Source organism: Scyliorhinus torazame, chromosome 22 (genome assembly GCF_047496885.1).
Source record: "Scyliorhinus torazame isolate Kashiwa2021f chromosome 22, sScyTor2.1, whole genome shotgun sequence".
Taxonomy (NCBI): Eukaryota; Metazoa; Chordata; class Chondrichthyes; order Carcharhiniformes; family Scyliorhinidae; genus Scyliorhinus; species Scyliorhinus torazame.
The window spans coordinates 101,675,595-101,695,003 of NC_092728.1; the positions used below are offsets into that span (position 1 = coordinate 101,675,595).

The 19,409-nt window shown below is 51.0% G+C and overlaps 1 long non-coding RNA gene across 1 annotated transcript in view; it reads left to right on the top strand.

Moving 5' to 3' along the window:
- The first annotated feature begins 201 nt into the window (after positions 1–201).
- Positions 202–19,409, top strand: part of LOC140399284 (uncharacterized) — a 130,684-nt gene continuing 111,476 nt past the window's right edge. Inside the window, exon 1 of the long non-coding RNA XR_011937672.1 lies at positions 202–303. This is a non-coding gene — a long non-coding RNA (uncharacterized lncRNA). The remainder of the gene's footprint in view (positions 304–19,409) is intronic.

Here is a 19,409-nt window from a genome sequence, read left to right on the forward strand (position 1 = left end):
AACACGTCTGCATAACAGGAAATTAATCAGTATATCTTTTTAGAAAAATAAGTGACTAGGAAAATGTGAATCATTAACAGACGAACCCGTGTCAATGCTCACCTAACTCAGAGAGGGGCACCTCCTCGGGGAGGAGGGGGGAGGAATTACAGTCACGCCGTATCCTGTGCTCATCTGGGGAATGGGCTTGGGTGGTGTGCTGTCTCAGAGGTTGATGCAGATTCGATAAGCCGAAAGGTCTGCATTGCACTGGAGGGATTCTATGATTGCTGTGGGTCAGGAGTCACATGGAGACCAGACCAGGTCAGGGAAGCTGATTTAACTCCCTAAAATTTAATGAACCAGGTGAGTTTTGACGACAATAGACAATAGTTAAATGCTCACCAGTAGACAATAGACAATATTTAAATGCTCACCAGCAGACAATAGACAATAGACAATAGTTAAATGCTCACCAGCAGACAATAGACAATAGACAATATTTAAATGCTCACCAGCAGACAATAGACAATAGACAATAGTTAAATGCTCACCAGCAGACAATAGACAATAGACAATATTTAAATGCTCACCAGCAGACAATAGACAATAGACAATAGTTAAATGCTCACCAGCAGACAATAGACAATAGACAATATTTAAATGCTCACCAGTAGACAATAGACAATATTTAAATGCTCACCAGCAGACAATAGACAATAGACAATAGTTAAATGCTCACCAGCAGACAATAGACAATAGACAATAGTTAAATGCTCACCAGCAGACAATAGACAATAGACAATAGTTAAATGCTCACCAGCAGACAATAGACAATAGACAATAGTTAAATGCTCACCAGTAGACAATAGACAATAGACAATAGTTAAATGCTCACCAGTAGACATCTAATTCCAGATTTAAAAAAATGAAATTCAAATTTCACTAACACACGCCAAGATCGCTAATACACACCGAGATCACTAACACACGCCAAGATCACTAATGAACACCGAGATCACTACCACACACCGAGATCACTAATACAGGCCGAGATCGCTAACACATGCCGAGATCACTAACAAACACCGAGATCGCTAACATACGCCGAGATCACTAATACACACCAAGATCACTAATGTACACCAAGATGACTAACACACGCCAAGACCACTAACACATGCTGAGATCACTAATACACGGCGAGATCACTAATACACGCCGAGATCACTAATACACACTGAGATCGCTAATACACGCCGAGATCACTAATACACACCAAGATCACTAAAACACCGAGATCACTAACACACATCGGGATCACTAATACACACTAAGATCACTAATACACACTGCGATCACTAATACACGCCGAGATCACTAACACACGCCAAGATCACTAATACACGCCGAGATCACTAAAACACCGAGATCACTAACACACATCGGGATCACTAATACACACCGAGATCACTAATACACACCGCGATCACTAATACACGCCGAGATCACTAACACACGCCAAGATCACTAATACACGCCGAGATCACTAAAAACACCGAGATCGCTAATACACTCCGAGATCACTAATACACACCGAGATCACTAACACACGCCAAGATCACTAATACACGCCGAGATCACTGAAACACCGAGATCACTAACACATATCGGGATCACTAATACACACCGAGATCACTAATACACACCGCGATCACTAATACACGCCGAGATCACGAACAACACCGAGATCACTAACACATGCCGAGATCACTAACACACACCGAGATCACTAATACACACCGAGATCACTAATACACGCCGAGATCACTAATACACACCGAGATCACTAATACACGCCGAGATCACTAATTTTTATTTTTTTTAAATAATTTTTATTAAAGGTTTTCATAAAATATCAGTAACAAAATGGAAAAGAAACCCAACAGGGTTAAGTACAAGACACAGTCCAGAAAAACAACCCTCCATACCCCCTCCACCCCTGTACATAAATAATAAATTAACATTTACACCCCGACTTAATACAACAAGTATATACCCCCCCCCCCCCTCAGACCCTCCAGTGTAAATAACAAAAACAACAAAAAATATAATGCCGGGAATCGAACCTAGGACCCTGAAGCTGTGAAGCAACTGTGCTAACCACTGTGCTACCGTGCTGCCCTTGTGCTACCGTGCTGCTATTGATGATAGTTCTATTAATATATGAATGACTAAGCATTTTTTACAGCTTATGAAATATTTGGCATGTATTAAATATATTAAATTTAACTCAAGGGTCATGGTGAGTGAACAAGCACGATTGTCAATCTTGAGGCCCATTGAGAGGAAGAAGGGCCATTAATGCGGCCCACTCACTGGCCTAGGTTGTCCATCACTGCTCTAGACAGAGTCAAAGGAAGGCTTGAATCCCCTTGGCTGAGGGCTCCATAACCAAGGTTCAGAGATTTAGGGTACGGCTAGGAGGTTTAGAGGGATGTGGAACTCACTGCCTTAAAGAGCGGTGGAGGCAGAAACTTTCATATCATTTGGAAAGTACTTGGATATACGTTGACATGTGGTAACCGATGGGGCTCCGGACCAAGAATTGGAAAGTGGGATTAGGCTCCTTGTCCACCAATGTGGACACAATGACCTAAGTGGCTGTCATAATATCCACTTGTGTATATAATGAGATGCAGACAGGCAGTGATTGACACATAGGATAACCAATCAACACACACGACACAGAACAAGCAGTCACCAGACAGGACACTACCACTATAAAACACACAAGGCATAAAGACTCTCCCTCTTCTCACAGGATACAGCTACAGAGATAGTTAGAGTGCACAAGGCCGTGAGCACTGTCTCCATGTGACAGAGAGCTAATCTGGTCAAGCCAGTCAGTGGTTATCAGTTTAGGTTTGTAATAATCCACAGGAGGCAGGGGTTCCATCACCACACCAGTATTTATTTGCAATAACTTGTATACACGAGCAGCTCCAAACAGGGCTGCTTGCATTCCAGTCAACTTAAGACTGCCTCACAAAGCCTACACAGGTGCTTATATGGGCCCCCTCAATGAGCTATCATTGAGGGAGCTCATACTCCAGTTGGCCAACCAATAATGCCAATTGGAGGCCATTACAAGATTAATAGAGTGTCAACCCACAGCAGATTATGTACAGCAACCAGCAGGTTCAATAAAACAGTGTTGGACCATCTCCCGTGTCGGAAGCCTGTTTCGAGTCTCACTGCATCCAGTTGCAGTCAATGTTAAACCAACTCAGATAACACATCAGTGGCCTCCTTCTGTGTTGTACACTATGATTCCACAATGCCAAGATTCTAACCTCGTATGATCCAATCCATACAGTCATTACCTTTTTTATTTTAAAAAAGTGACAAACATTTTCTCCGGGTTTGTAAAACACTGCGATGTGATTGTATCAAACACGCCATTGCGTTGTCAAGACAACATTGCGATGGAGGTAATGCAACATGCTCTCCCTCCCAAGGCAATGTCACATGCCGAGGCGTCAGGTGACTCACTGAATCAGCTAGTCAAGCCTCTGGCAGGCAAAATATATCAAAGCATTTAACTTCAAGGATCGCATTTGCTTTACTAGCTGGCTATGGAACTAACTAGGAAGATTTAAAAAAATATTTATTCATGGGGTTTGAACGTTGCCCAACCCTAAGTGATCGTCAGAAGGTGCTGGGTGTGGCGCACAAAGACTCCGTGAGACGAATAGAGTGAAGTCGATGAGGCTTTATTAAGCGTGTCTGTTCCCCAGCAGCCCGATAGTAAACTGGCCTGCGAGGGAAGGCACCGGCTTCTTATACTTCGCCTTCAGGGCGGAGTATGAGGTCAACGGCCAACCAGGACCCGGGATCTGTCAGCCAATGACATTAGGGCTTCCAGTCCCTCATGACCCCCAATACATACTACCACATTCACCCCTTGTCAAAAATGAACCCGGCGGGGTGATGCTTCGTATGGTGGTAAGGGTTTACAGTACTGGTCCTGGGAGGATAGAACAGTTACATGGTAGGACCGTATTGGACAGTATCGTCCTGTTACAACTATTTACAGAGGATATAGGAAAAACAAAATGTTCATTGGACAGTCCATCTTTGTTTTACATCGACGCCACGAGTCGGTCGGGCGGTCTGGTCGTCCGTGTCGATCGCCTCGGCCCCGGCGGTGGTGGTGGTGCTTGTACCAGCGTTGTCACCTCCGGGAGCCGCACGGTTTCAGCTGTCGGTGCAAAGGGGAGGGGGACTGATCCTCCTGGGAAGGGGGCGGTCGCGGGGTGTGGCGGTGGCAGGAAGGGGGGCGGTTGGGTTGATGGTGCCGGGGGGGTGTGCGTGGTGCCGGCGGGCGCCAGATCCCGCAGGGAGACCGTGTCCTGTCGGCCGTCGGGGTACTCCACGTAGGCGTACTGGGGGTTTGCGTGGAGGAGGTGAACCCTTTCGACCAACGGGTCCGCCTTATGTGCCCGCACGTGCTTTCGGAGCAGGATGGGTCCTGGGGCCGCCAGCCAGGTCGGCAGCGACGTTCCAGAGGAGGACCTCCTAGGGAAGACAAGGAGATGCTCGTGAGGCGTTTGATTAGTGCTCGTACATAATAACGACCGGATGGAATGGAGAGCGTCCGGGAGGACCTCCTGCCACCGTGAAACTGGGAGATCCCTGGACCGTAGGGCCAGTAGGACGGCCTTCCAGACCGTGCCGTTCTCCCTTTCTACTTGCCCGTTCCCCCGGGGGTTGTAGCTGGTCGTCCTGCTTGAAGCTATGCCCTTGCTGAGCAGGAACTGGCGCAGCTCGTCACTCATGAAAGAGGACCCCCTGTCGCTGTGGACGTATGCGGGGTAACCGAACAGCGTGAAGATGCTGTTCAGGGCTTTAATGACTGTGGCCGCGGTCATGTCCGAGCAGGGAATGGCAAAAGGGAAGGGGGAGTATTCGTCCACTACATTAAGGAAATACGCGTTGCGGTCGGTGGAGGGGAGGGGCCCTTTGAAATCGAGACTGAGGCGTTCAAAGGGACGGGAAGCCTTAATCAGGTGCGCTCCATCTGGCCTGAAAAAATGCGGTTTGCATTCTGCGCAGATGTGGCAGTCTCTTGTGACTGTATGGACCTCCTCTAAGGCGTATGGGAGATTGCGGGACTTGATGAAGTGGTAAAACCGAGTGACCCCCGGGTGGCAGAGGTCCTCGTGGAGGGCTTGGAGGCGGTCAATTTGTGCGTTGGCACATGTCCCGCGGGATAGGGCATCAGACGGCTCGTTCAGCTTTCCGGGCCGGTACAAGATCTCATAGTTGAAGGTGGAGAGTTCGATCCTCCACCGCAAGATCTTGTCGTTCTTGATCTTGCCCCGCTGTGCATTATCGAACATGAAGGCTACCGAGCGTTGGTCAGTGAGGAGAGTGAATCTCCTGCCGGCCAGGTAATGCCTCCAATGTCGCACAGCTTCCACTATGGCTTGGGCTTCCTTTTCCACTGAGGAGTGGCGGATTTCTGAGGCGTGGAGGGTTCGGGAGAAGAAGGCCACGGGTCTGCCCGCTTGGTTAAGGGTAGCCGCTAGAGCTACGTCAGAGGCGTCGCTCTCGACCTGGAAGGGGAGGGACTCGTCGATGGCGCGCATCGTGGCCTTTGCGATATCCGCTTTGATGCGGCTGAAAGCCTGGCAAGCCTCTGTCGACAGAGGGAAGGTCGTGGTCTGTATTAGGGGGCGGGCCTTGTCTGCGTACTGGGGGACCCACTGGGCGTAGTATGAAAAGAACCCCAGGCAGCGTTTCAGGGCTTTTGGGCAGTGCGGGAGGGGAAATTCCATGAGAGCGCGCATACGTTCGGGGTCAGGGCCTATTATCCCATTGCGCACTATGTAGCCCAGAATGGCTAGCCGATCGGTGCTAAAAACGCACTTGTCCTCGTTGTACGTGAGGTTCAAGGCTTTGGCGGTCTGGAGGAATTTTTGGAGGTTGGCGTCGTGGTCCTGCTGATCGTGGCCGCAGATGGTTACATTGTCGAGGTACGGGAACGTGGCCCGTAACCCATGTTGATCAACCATTCGGTCCATTTCCCGTTGGAAGACCGAGACGCCGTTTGTGATGCCAAAAGTGACCCGTAGGAAATGGTATAATCGCCCGTCTGCCTCGAAGGCTGTGTACTTGCGGTCACTTGGGCGGATGGGGAGCTGATGGTAGGCGGACTTGAGGTCCACGGTGGAGAAGACTTTATACTGGGCAATCCGATTGACCATGTCGGATATGCGGGGGAGAGGGTACGCGTCTAGTTGTGTGTACCTGTTGATGGTCTGGCTATAGTCAATGACCATCCTTTATTTCTCCCCTGTCTTCACTACTACCACCTGCGCTCTCCAGGGACTATTGCTGGCCTGGATTATGCCCTCCTTTAGTAGCCGCTGGACTTCGGAGCGAATGAAGGTCCGGTCCTGGGCGCTGTACCGTCTGCTCCTAGTGGCGACGGGTTTGCAATCCGGGGTGAGGTTCGCAAACAAGGACGGGGGTTGCACCTTGAGGGTGGCGAGGCCGCAGATAGTGAGTGGGGGTATGGGGCCGCCGAATTTAAACGTAAGGCTCTGTAGGTTACATTGAAAATCTAAGCCCAGCAAGGTGGGGGCACAGGGTTGGGGAAGGACGTTAAGTTTGTAGTTTTTGAATTCCCTCCCCTGTACCGTTAGGGTAACTATGCAGAATCCCTGGATCTGTACGGAGTGGGATCCTGCAGCTAGGCAAATCTTTTGTGCGCTGGGGAAGGTAGTTAAGGAACCGCGTCTTACCGTGTCGGGATGTATAAAACTTTCCGTGCTCCCGGAGTCGACTAGGCATGGCGTCTCGTGGCCGTTAATTAGGACCGTTGTCGTCGTCGGCTGGAGAGTCCGGGGCCGAGCCTGATCGAGTGTAACCGAAGCGAGCCGTGGTTGTAGTAGTGGGGTGGGGTCCGTTGTTGCCGTCCAAGATGGCGTCGGGGATGGACAAAATGGCCACCCCCATACATCGCCCGTGGCTGAGGGGTCACAAGATGGCGTCGGGGGTGGACAAAATGGCCGCCCCCATGCGTTGTACAGGTCGGGGGCGGTCCAAGATGGCGGGGCCCCTCCTCCCCTCGTGGTGGTCGGGACCCAAAATGGCGGCGCCTGTGGGTCGCACATTGAGTGCTGGGGGGTCTGGGGGGGCGCTAGGACCGCGCGGAGTTCCTGCATTGCGAGCGCCCGGGCCGCGGGCGCTAGGACCGTGCGGAGTTCCTTGACTGCGAGCGCCAGGGCCGCGGGCGCTAGGACCGCGCGGAGCTCCCTCGCCGGGGACAGCGGTGGTCGGGGCCCAGGCTGGCGGGTCAGTACTGCGAGCGCTGGGACCGTGAGGAGCTTCCTCGCCGGGGACGGAGGTGATCGGGGTCCAGGTAAGTTGCGCCGGCGGGTCAGGCGTGGGGCGCGGGACGGGGGTGAGGGCCCAGGTCGGCGGCGCCGGCGGGTCAGGCGTGGGGCGCGGGACGGGGGTGAGGGCCCAGGTCGACGGCGCCGGCGTGTCAGGCGTGGGGCGCGGGACGGGGGTGAGGGCCCAGGTCGGCGGCGCCGGCGGGTCAGTCGTGGGGCCGCGAGCGCTGGCACCGCGCGGAGCTCCCTCGCAGGGGACAGCGGTGGTCGGGGCCCAGGCCGGCGGGTCAGGCGTGGGGCGCGGGACGGGGGTGAGGGCCCAGGTCGGCGGCTCCGGCGGGTCAGTCATGGGGCCGCGAGCGCTGGCACCGTGCGGAGCTCCCTCGCCGGGGACAGCGGTGGTCGGGGTCAAGGTAGGTGGCGCCGGCGGGTCAGGCGTGGGGCGCGGGACGGGGGTGAGGGTGGCGTTCGGGATGAGAAAAACCCCCTCCTCTCCGTGGAGAGTGTTGGCCGGCACCCAAATCGGGAGCGCCGGCGGCGGGTCGTACATGGACTGCGGGGAGGGGGGTTGGGGAGCGTAGGCGGCGTGCAGGGCTCCCAGTTCTCCCGGGGCCGCGGTGGTCGGGACCCAAAATGGCGGCGCCAGCGGGTCGCACATGGCGCGCTGGGGGGGTTGGGAGGCATAGACTGCTTGTAGGGCTTCCTGTGCTCCCGGGACGGCGGCGACCACGCGGGATCGGCACACCACCGCATAGTGGCCCTTTTTCCCGCAGCTTTTGCAGATGGCTGCGCGGGCCGGACAGCGTTGTCGGGGGTGCTTCGCCTGGCCGCAGAAATAACAGCGGGCGCCCCCGGTGCGACTCGGCGTTTGGACTGCGCAAGCCTGTGGGGTGTCCGGGGGGGGGGGGGGTAGGGGGTTTGCCGTGGCGGGTACGTACGGGGCCCAATGGCCTGCCGCGCGGTCGGGGCCGTAGGCGCGGGTATTACGCGCGGCTACGTCCAGCGAGGCTGCCAGGGCCCGTGCCTCTGAGAGTCCTAGCGACTCTTTTTCTAGAAGTCTTTGCCGGATTTGGGAGGATTGCATACCTGCAACAAAAGCATCGCGCATTAACATGTCCGTATGTTCGTTTGCATTCACCGACGGGCAGCTGCAGGCTCTTCCCAAAATCAGCAGCGCGGCGTAGAACTCGTCCATCGATTCTCCGGGAGCTTGCCGTCTTGTCGCGAGCTGGTAGCGAGCGTAGATTTGGTTAACTGGGCGAACGTAGAGACTTCTCAGTGCTGTGAAAGCCGTCTGGAAATCGCGGGTGTCTTCAATGAGGGTGGAAATCTCCGTGCTCACCCTCGAGTGCAGGACCTGCAGTTTTTGTTCGTCTGAGACTCGGCCTGTGGTCGATGTGATGTAGGCCTCAAAGCAAGTCTGCCAGTGTTTGAAGGCTGCTGCCGCATTCACTGCGTGGGGGCTGATCCTCAGGCATTCTGGAATGATCCTGAGCTCCATAGCCCTTTTTAGGCACGCTTAATAAATTGTGGCGCACAAAGACTCCGTGAGACGAATAGAGTGAAGTCGATGAGGCTTTATTTAGCGTGTCTGTTCCCCAGCAGCCCGATAGTAAACTGGCCTGCGGGGGAAGGCACCGGCTTCTTATACTTCGCCTTCAGGGCGGAGTATGAGGTCAACGGCCAACCAGGACCCGGGATCTGTCAGCCAATGACATTAGGGCTTCCAGTCCCACATGACCCCCAATACATACTACCACACTGGGGAGCTGCCTTCTTGAACCACTGCAGTCCATGTGGTGTAGGTACACCCACTCTGTGGCTAAGACCGCGAACACTCCTGCCCAGAGAGGGAGGGAGGTGTGTGTGTGTGTGAGAGAGAGAGAGAGGGGTGCATGTACCTGATATGCGAATCAACTTTCCAGTATCACTCCTCCCATTAAAAATGACAAAAGGAAAGACTTAATTTTTTTTTAAGAAGAGAACTTTTTAGAATACTCATTCCTAAATGGGTATTATTTCCAGGGATTAATTTTAAGGAGCCCGAGGAGGGTGTCTTGGCCAGGGGCTAATATCATAGATTATCATAGAATTTACAGTGCAGAAGGAGGCCATTCGGCCCATCGAGTCTGCACCGGCTCTTGGAAAGAGCACCCTACCCAACCGCACACCTCCACCCTATCCCCATAACCCAGTAACCCCACCCAACACTAAGGGCAATTTTGGACACTAAGGGCAATTTATCATGGCCAATCCACCTAACCTGCACATCTTTGGACTGTGGGAGGAAACCGGAGCACCCGGAGGAAACCCACGCGCACACGGGGAGGATGTGCAGACTCCGCACAGACAGTGACCGAAGCCGGAATCGAACCTGGGACCCTGGAGCTGTGAAGCAATTGTGCTATCCACAATGCTACCGTGCTGCCCCCCATTATATAATATGAGGGGGTCATTCAGCTGATGAATGTGTTTGTGACTGTGTGACTCTTCCTAATTCCTAATATATGGTTAGATACAACTTGAAAACACTTGTTTACAATTGATTTCTGTGTTGGCACCTATTTCATGACAAAAAAAAGGATCATTGACATCATGAGACTGCTTGGGGTCTCCTGGTGCACTTGAGTGGCCACTAAGGGTTCCACGGCTCAATGTTTGGGAACCCCTGCTGGAGATGGTGGACATTGCTAGCACTGTGCATCAGTGCTGGAGGGAGTGAAAGTTTGAAGTAGTTCATGGGGTGCCAATCTTGCCAGGTGCTTTGTCGCGTATGGTGTTGAGCTTCTTGAGTGCTGCAGGAGCGGCATTCATCCAGGTAAGGGTAGAGTATTCCATCACAACAGTTCACTTGGACCTTGTAGATGGTAAACAGGCTTTGGGGAGTCAGGAGATGAGTCACTCACTGCAGACTTCCCAATCTCTGGCCTACATTTGTAGCCACAGTATTGAGATGGCGAGTTGAGTTCAGTTTCTGGTCAGTGGTAACCCCCAGGTTGGTGATGATGGGAATTCAATGATAGCAATGGCAGAGAGTGTCAAGTGGAGCGTGTTAGATTCTCTCTTGACGGAGATGCTTGTTGCCTGGCACTTGTGTCACACAAATGTTACTTGCAATTTGTCAGCTCAAGCCTTAATGCTGTCCAGGTTTTGCTGCATTTGGACATGGACTGCTTCAGTATGTGAGGAGTCACGGACGGTGCTGGACATTGTGCAGCCATCAACAAACATCCCTACTCCTGATGGTGGGAAGATGGTTGGGCCAAGGACACAACACTGAGGAACTCCCGATGTCCCAGGACTGGGGTCATTGACCTTGAACAACCACCACCAATTTTGTTGCGCGAGATATGACTCTAACCAACGGAGAGACTGCCCCTGATTGCCACTGACTCCAATTTTGCTAAGGCTCCTTGATGCCTCATTTAGCCAAATGCAGCCTTGGTGTCAAGGGCAGTCACTCTCACCTCACCTCTGGAGCTCAGTCCTTTTGTCCATGCCTGGATCAAAACTGTAATGAGTGTGGTGATCCACTGTAATAGGAGATGTAAGGTAGGACCTGTACTACAGGTTCGCCGGTAGCTCCTGCCGGCTGGCTCCGCCCATGGAGAACTGTATAAATATGTATGACCTCCAGTGCCCTGCCATTTCGCCAGCTGCAGCAGGAGGCCACGCATCTGACTGTAATAAAGCCACAGTTGTACCCAACTTTAGTCTTTGTGCAATTGATCGAGCATCAATGAGGTCAGGAGTTGAATGGCTCTGGTAGAACTCGAACTGAGAACCAGCGTGAAAACCATTGCTGATTAAGTGCTGCTTGTTTGGATTTGGATTTTGTTTATTGTCACGTGTACCGAGGTACAGTAAAAAGTATTTTTCTGTGAGCAGCTCAACAGATCATTAAGTAAATGAAAAGAAAAGGAAATAAAAGAAAATACATAATAGGGCAACACAAGGTATACAATGTAACTACATAACACCGGCATCGGATGAAGCATACAGGGTGTAGTATTAATGAAGTCAGTCCATAAAAGGGTCGTTTAGGAGTTTGGTAACAGCGGGGAAGAAGCTGTTTTTGAGTCTGTTTGTGCGTGTTCTCAGACTTCTGTATCTCCTGCCCGATGGAAGAAGCTGGAAGAGTGAGTAAGCCGGGTGGGAGGGGTCTTTGATTATGCTGCCCACTTCCCCCAGGCAGCGGGAGGTGTAGACAGAGTCATTGGATGGGAGGCAGGTTCGTGTGATGGGCTGGGCTGTGTTCACGACTCTCTGAAGTTTCTTGTGGTCCTGGGCCGAGCAGTTGCCATACCAGGCTGTGATGCAGCCAGATAGGATGCTTTCTATGGTGCATCTGTATAAGTTTGTAAGAGTTAAGGAGGACATGCCGAATTTCCTTAGTTTCCTGAGGAAGTATAGGTGCTGTTGTGCTTTCTTGGTGGTAGCGTCGACGTGGGTGGACCAAGTCAGATCTTTGGAGATAGGGCGGCACGGTGGCGCAGTGGGTTAGCCCTGCTGCCTCACGTCGCCGAGGTCCCAGGTTCGATCCCGGCTCTGGGTCACTGTCCGTGTGGAGTTTGCACATTCTCCCCGTGTTTGCGTAGGTTTCGCCCCCACAACCCAAAGATGTGCAGGCTAGGTGGATTGGCCACGCTAAATTGCCCCTTAATTGGAAAAAATGAATTGGGTACTCTAAATTTATTTTTAAAAAGATCTTTGCAGATGTGTACCCCTAGGAATTTGAAACTGCTAACCATCTCCACCTCAGCCCCGTTGATGCTGACAGGGGTGTGTACAGTATTTTGCTTTCTGAAGTCAATGACCATCTCTTTATTTTTGCTGGCATTGAGGGATAGATTGTTGTCGCTCCACTCCACTAGGTTCTCTATCTCCCTCCTGTATTCTGACTCGTCGTTATTCGAGATCCGGCCCACTATGGTCGTATCGTCAGCAAACTTGTAGATGGAGTTGGAACCAAATTTTGCCACGCAGTCGTGTGTGTACAGGGAGTATAGTAGGGGGCTAAGTACGCAGCCTTGCGGGGCCCTGGTATTGAGTACCATTGTGGAGGAGGTGTTGTTGGTTGCAATGCCAAAGATACCTCCCATCAGGACAACAGCAGAGATGCTGTCAGCAGCCATAACCAGTGTCTTCAGACACTTCTTGCTATAACATGGAGTGAATCAAATTGGTTGAAGACTAGCATCTGCGATGCTGAGGATTTGAAGATAACAAGGCAAGGCCAGTCTGACTGTTGTTCATGACAGTATGTTGGCTACTGCTCCTGACAGTGTGTGGCAGTAACCACATGTATTACATGTATTACGGTAAGGCCCGTATAGTAGAGGTACATGGGTAAATCCCTGCCTGCTGGCTCCGCCCAGTAGGCGGTGTATAAGAGTGAGTGCTCGCCGGTGCTGCAGCCATTCTGGTTCCAGCTACAGGAGGCACAACATCTTTGCTCAATAAAGCCTCGATTATTCCACTACTCTCGTCTTTGTGGTAACTGATAGTGCATCACTGTGGGCACGTTACTAACTATTTGGACAAGCTAAGTGGGGCAGGGCAAAAGTCAAATTCTTGCTGTCAGGCGCGTGTGACTGATCTTCAGCATAATCCTCATCCCCCCCCCATCCATCAGTTACTTCCAAAGACAAAATGGAACTGAAACCACCTTGCCAGAAATAAATCATTGTCATGACACTCATTAGAAAGAATATAGAATTCCCATTGTGAATGGCGCAGTCATACAGCAAGGTTAAGAACATCAGGTTTGATAATGAACTCGACTATGAAATGGCCTGAAAAAATGTTAAAGTAAAGCACATCGAAGAGGCAACACTGATTGGACATCATGTTTTTAAAATGTTATAAATTTAGAGTACCCAATTCTTTTTTTACCAATCAAGGGGCAATTTAGGACAATCCACCTACCTTGCACATCTTTGGGTTATGGGGGTGAGACCAACGCAGACAAGGGGGGAATGTGCAAACTCCACGCAGACCGGGATCAAACAGACAGGGCCGGGATCGAACCCGGGTCCTCGGTGCCGTGAGGCAGCAGTGCTAACCACTGCGCCACCATGAACAGCATGTTGTAATACAGAAGCTCGTCAAACGCACAGAGTAATATGAATAGCGGAACAGCTGGGTGAATGCCTGACCATCTCTAAAAAATGATAGACTTACAGAAACAATGCGTGAAGTCTTGTCGTGTTGGGTGTTCCGATATACTGGCTGTGGTTCGTACTTCACCAGTTAACCTGTGGACCCAGCCCTATCACTATCTTAGAGAGGCACTCAGCACATGGTCTATGTCTGAGTGGCACGCTGTGAGCTCTGTGCTCTGAGCTATCTCCTGCTGGAAAGAGCGGGAACTGTGGTGTTCCCTGTTTTATAGTGTGTGTGCTCTCACTGGTGATTGGCTGCGATGTTGCATGTGTGTTGATTGCCCCTCTCACCTTAAACCTATGCCCCCTAGTAATTGACCCCTCTACCCTGGGGAAAAGCCTCTGACTATCCACTCTGTCTATGCCCCTCATAATTTTGTAGACCTCTATCAGGTCGCCCCTCAACCTCCGTCGCTCCAGTGAGAACAAACCGAGTTTATTCAACCGCTCCTCATAGCTAATGCCCTCCATACCAGGCAACATTCTGGTAAATCTCTTCTGCACCCTCTCTAAAGCCTCCACATCCTTCTGGTAGTGTGGCGACCAGAATTGAACACTATACTCCAAGTGTGGCCTAACTAAGGTTCTATATAGCTGCAACATGACTTGCCAATTCTTATACTCAGTGTAAATATGGATATCATGACAGTCTGAGCGATAAAGATGCTTTGGAAAATCTCTAACTCAGTGTTACTGAGGCCAACTGTGACACATCCAAGGCACTGCAACTGAAATTAACCAGTGCTGGCCTCATTGGACCGAAGAGCCTGGTAGATGAGCAAACTGCTCCCACTGTTAAATACATCCAACAACTACAGCTTCCATTTGTATGGTGGACCTAGATTATCATAGAATTTACAGCGCAGAAGGAGGCCATTCGGCCCATCGAGTCTGCACCGGCTCTTGGAAAGAGCACCCTACCCAACCGCACACCTCCACCCTATCCCCATAACCCAGTAACCCCACCCAACACTAAGGGCAATTTTGGACACTAAGGGCAATTTAGCATGGCCAATCCACCTAACCTGCACATCTTTGGACTGTGGGAGGAAACCGGAGCACCCGGAGGAAACCCATGCGCACACGGGGAGGATGTGCAAACTCCGCACAGACAGTGACCCAAGCCGGAATCGAACCTGGGACCCTGGAGCTGTGAAGCAATTGTGCTATCCACAATGCTACCGTGCTGCCCTAACAAAGCACGGAAATATCCTAAGGTGCTCGGCAGAGCAGCAGATAATATTTCTGGCCGATGGCATTGTCAATTTTCAGTTTTATTACAATGTAAGTGCATCCCACTCACAAACTCTCCCTGGCCTTGTAACTGCTTCTCAGTGTACATGGGCAGAGGCAGATAATGGTTGGAGGCAGATAATGGTTGGAAGTCATTCAACGAGACTCTAGTTTCTGGAGATTGCTTATTGATTTTTGTGGCGGTAATTTAGAAGCTGCCTATAAGTGTGTATGTTTAATGTAATGTTACAATAGCAGCAGTGGTGTAGAGCTGGGAAGGCAAATGGTTGCTGAGGAGAGCTCGCAAAAGAAGTCGCAATTCTAAAGCTCCATTCTCACCAATCATGTCATCATAAATGTTCAGGGGAACGTGGTTCTGAATTCCCGTCTCCTCATTTCAAAGTCTAAGTTTCAGCTCAGTGGCTTCAACTGCACAAGGGAAATTTATTCAACACTCTTAATTCTGTTTTCCTCTTCCTCAGCCACCGCTGTTTTGCAATGAAACACAGAATCGACCCACGCGGGTCTGACGGGGGAGGGCTGATCCAGTATCCCGTGGAGTTTGCAGAATACGAGCTCCACCGATAAGAGGGCGGGGACACTTAATTAAGTGGGCGGCACGGTAGCACAGTGGTTAGCACTGTTGCTTCGCTGTGCCAGGGACCCAGGTTCGATTCCCGGCTTGGGGCACTGTCTGTGCGGAGTCTGCACGTTCTCCCCGTGTCTGCGTGGGTTTCCTCCGGGTGCTCCGGTTTCCTCCCACAAGTCCTGAAAGACGTGCTTGTTAGATGAATTGGACATTCTGAATTCTCCCTTCGTGTACCCGAACAGGCGACGGAATGTGGCGACAAGGGGATTTTCACAGTAACTTCATTGCAGTGTTTTTTTTATAATACATTTAGAGTCCCCAAATCATTTTTTCCAATTAAGGGGCAATTTTAGCGTGGCCAATCCACCTACCCTGCACATCTTTGGGTTGTGGGGGGCAAAACGAGAAACAGTTGAGGAAAATATAATTTAAGGGGAAGTTAGATAAACAGAGGACGGTGAAGGCAATAGAAGGTTTTGTTGATGGAGAAGAGGAGGCCCGTGTGGAGTGGGACTGACAGTGGTGCAGTGGTAATGGATAGTAATCCAGAGGCCCAGACTAATGCTCTGGGAACGTGGGTTAAAATCCCACCATGGCCGCTGCCAACAAATGCTGGGCCTGCCCAGCGACGCCTAAACCCCATAGGGTGGCAGGGTAGCACAGTGGTTAGCACTGTTGCTTCACAACTCCAGGTCCCAGGTTCGATTCCCGGCTTGGGTCACTGTCGGTGCGGAGTTTGCACGTTCTCCCTGTGTCTGCGTGGGCTTCCTCCGGGTGCTCCGGTTTCCTCCCCCAAGTCCCGAAAGACGTGCTGTTAGGTGATTTGGGCATTGTGAATTCTCCCTCAGTGTACCCGAACAGGCGCCGGAGTGTGGCGACTGGGGGGTTGTCATGATATGCAAACATGCAGCTAATGAACACATAGGATAGGACACGACCAATGAGCAGTCAGGACACTCAGGGGTGGTATCTCACTATAAAAGGGATGAGGCACTCACACCCCGCCTCTTTCCACAGACCAACATCTACAGAGTGAGACAGGGTGTATCCTCAGCATCACACCCCAGCACGTGGCTCAGAGCAAGGCTGGTTCAGTTAGACTCTGTTACCACATTTAGATTAGCGGAGAGACAAACTCATTGAGAACTGTGCTGATAGTTCAATAAAACCCATTGAGCTCACTTCAAAGACTGGAGCATCTTTTACTCAAAACTACATCAAGTGTTGTCATAATATACACCAGTATATCATGGTGCAGATAGACACACACTGATGGACACACAGCGGGACCAATCAACACACACATCACAGCCAATCACCAGTTAGAGCACACACACTATAAAGACAGGTGGCATCAGAGTTCCCGCTCATTCAAGCTGCAGCCTCCTAGTAGGACAGAACTCACAGCCTGCAGCACAGATCTTCACCATGTGCTGAGTGCATAGGCTGGTTAGGACAGGCATAGGTCTTTAGTTCAAGCTAATATCGTGTTAACCCACAGTGAAAGTATGTTCAACAGTTTCTAACTTTAATAAAATAGTGTTGCACTATTTTAAATGTTGGTGGCCTGTATGTGTTCCACGGATCCAGAGCACCCAACACATTACTTGTGTTATTCCAAATTACAGAACACAACAGGGGGGATTTTCACAGTAATATCATTGCAGTGTTATATAAGCCTACTTGTGGTAAAAATAATAAAGATTATTAATAATAAAGATTAATAAGTTGAAAGAATGAAGACATAAACACAGACACTAACATGAACTTGTCTGGCCTCTTTCTGTGCTGTAGGTATGTCACAATAACCTGTGGTGTGTTTACATTGGCTCTTTCTGTGTAGTGACTGAAGTTTTGATGGTCAGCAGCAACAATTTGTAATTGTAACCCAGGCAACGGCTGGAATGAATCGCTGCCTTCGAGAGAGGTTGGGGCGGAGAGGGCAAAACTAAACAGATGCCCTGGATTTTAGTCCCGGGATGAATCAATACTGTTTCGAGTCTAACCTAATTCTGACGCCACCGTCGTAAAATATCTTTATTATTTCAGCATTTCTTATATAAACAACTGCCACGAATAACTGTGTCTCTGACAGATTTACGAAGCGATCATACAATGGGAGGGTATGACCTGTTATCACCCAGCCTCCACGCTTCTGCTGAGTGAATAGTAGCAGAGGATAAAGCCGGTGATAATGGCATTTATTTAAATAAAAGAATCAATAATGAGCTTCACTTCCTGCTCCAGGTTTGCGCCCTTTGCTACATCCACCGCTACTTGAGAGGCTGTGTTTTCTTTTGTCATCCTGTGCGTGTCTAGTCTGGAATAAGCAGCTACCTCCCAGCCCATCAGCACATTGTTTTCCCCCCCTTCCCGAGACAGATTAATTACTTCTCTTTGTAGCATTACTATGAGGGAATACATAGAATTTACAGTGCCGAAGGAGGCCATTGGGCCCATCGAGTCTGCACCGGCCCTTGGAAAGGGCACCCTACTTAAGCCACACCTCCACCCTATCCCCGTAACCCAGTAACCCCACCTAACATTTTTTGGACACTAAGGGCAATTGATCATGGTCAATCCACCTATCCTGCACATCTTTGGACTGTGGGAGGAAACCGGAGCACCCGGAGGAAACCAACGCAGACACGGAGAGAACGTGCAGACTCCGCACAGACAGTGACCCAAGCCGGGATTCAATCCTGGGACCCTGGAGCTGCGAAGCAACTGTGCTAACCACTGTGCTAATGTGCTGCCCAGAAATAAACATATAGAATGGTTGAGAGACTCTATCATTCGTTGTGCGCTGTTACATTTTAAGTCTTCAAGGGTAAAGGTAGTCTTGTTTAAAGAGTGCTCGACAATCCCAACAAAACTTTAGCACGTCTTGAAAGAGATAATGGTCGGATTTATGTTCTCATCGAAGAAACAACGTCTTTGGCAGTGCGGCACTCCCTCAGTACTGACCCTCTGATAGTGCCGCACTCCCTCAGTACTGACCCTCTGATAGTGCAGCACTCCCTCAGTACTGATCCTCGGACAGTGCAGCACTCCCTCAGTACTGACCCTCTGACAGTGCCGCACTCCCTCAGTACTGACCCTCTGACAGTGCAGCACTCCCTCAGTACTGACCCTATGACAGTGCAGCACTCCCTCAGTACTGACCCTCTGACAGTGCAGCACTCCCTCAGTACTGACCCTCTGACAGTGCCGCACTCCCTCAGCACTGACCCTCTGACAGTGCAGCACTCCCTCAGTACTGACCCTCTGATAGTGCCGCACTCCCTCAGTACTGACCCTCTGACAGTGCAGCACTCCCTCAGTACTGACCCTCTGACAGTGCAGCACTCCCTCAGTACTGACCCTCTGATAGTGCCGCACTCCCTCAGTACTGACCCTCTGACAGTGCAGCACTCCCTCAGTACTGACCCTCTGACAGTGCAGCATACCCTCAGTACTGACCCTCTGACAGTGCCGCACTCCCTCAGCACTGACCCTCTGACAGTGCCGCACTCCCTCAGTACTGACTCTCTGACAGTGCAGCACTCCCTCAGTACTGACCCTCTGATAGTGCAGCACTCCCTCAGTACTGACCCTCTGATAGTGCCGCACTCCCTCAGTACTGACCCTCTGACAGTGCAGCACTCCCTCAGTACTGACCCTCTGACAGTGCCGCACTCCCTCAGTACTGACCCTCTGACAGTGCCGCACTCCCTCAGTACTGACTCTCTGACAGTGCAGCACTCCCTCAGTACTGACCCTCTGATAGTGCAGCACTCCCTCAGTACTGACCCTCTGATAGTGCCGCACTCCCTCAGTACTGACCCTCTGACAGTGCAGCACTCCCTCAGTACTGACCCTCTGACAGTGCAGCACTCCCTCAGTACTGACCCTCTGACAGTGCAGCACTCCTTCAGTACTGACCCTCTGACAGTGCAACACTCCCTCAGTACTGACCCTCTGACAGTGCAGCACTCCCTCAATACTGACCCTCTGATAGTGCAGCACTCCCTCAGTACTGACCCTCCGACAGTGCAG